We start from the raw sequence: 598 nt of genomic DNA on the forward strand, positions 1-598 counted from the left end.
GGAGTCGAACACGAGATGTTAACAGACTTTAAACCTTTATAAAATATTTCTCAGACACTGCCAATCTGCGTACTAGTCGCTTTAAAAATCATATCTTGAGTTTCACAACTCGAAAATCAGTTTCGTGATTTTTCCCTGAAACTAGACTCATATTCCCATCTACATTTTTTTTTCTAGAATTTTTGGTCGGGCCAATTAGTACAGTTTATTAGTCAAAGTCTCCCATGTTACAGGGATCGACTACACTGACCTTTGCACATTACGACCAGGATATCTCCCTGCACAGAGCTTCAATACTGATGCCGTTTGTTTCTATAGAAACTAGACTCAGATAGGAATCTATCCATATATGGTATGACTCCTAATTGTCTCTGGTTAATTTATAATGAATTTCCAAAGTCGGAACAGGGAATCCAGAAACCGTTCTGGCCCTGTCTCACGAGAACCTGAATATCTCTTAACATAGTGTCCATATGATCTTTTCGTTGCTTCTATATGAAAATAGACTCATCGAGCTTCGAATACATAATTTATTCATCAATTTATTCCACTCCTACTATTTTTAGTGATTTTTCAATCTCACGTCACTGCTGCTGCC

Source organism: Gossypium hirsutum, chromosome A03 (assembly GCF_007990345.1).
Source record: "Gossypium hirsutum isolate 1008001.06 chromosome A03, Gossypium_hirsutum_v2.1, whole genome shotgun sequence".
In the NCBI taxonomy this organism is placed as follows: Eukaryota; Viridiplantae; Streptophyta; class Magnoliopsida; order Malvales; family Malvaceae; genus Gossypium; species Gossypium hirsutum.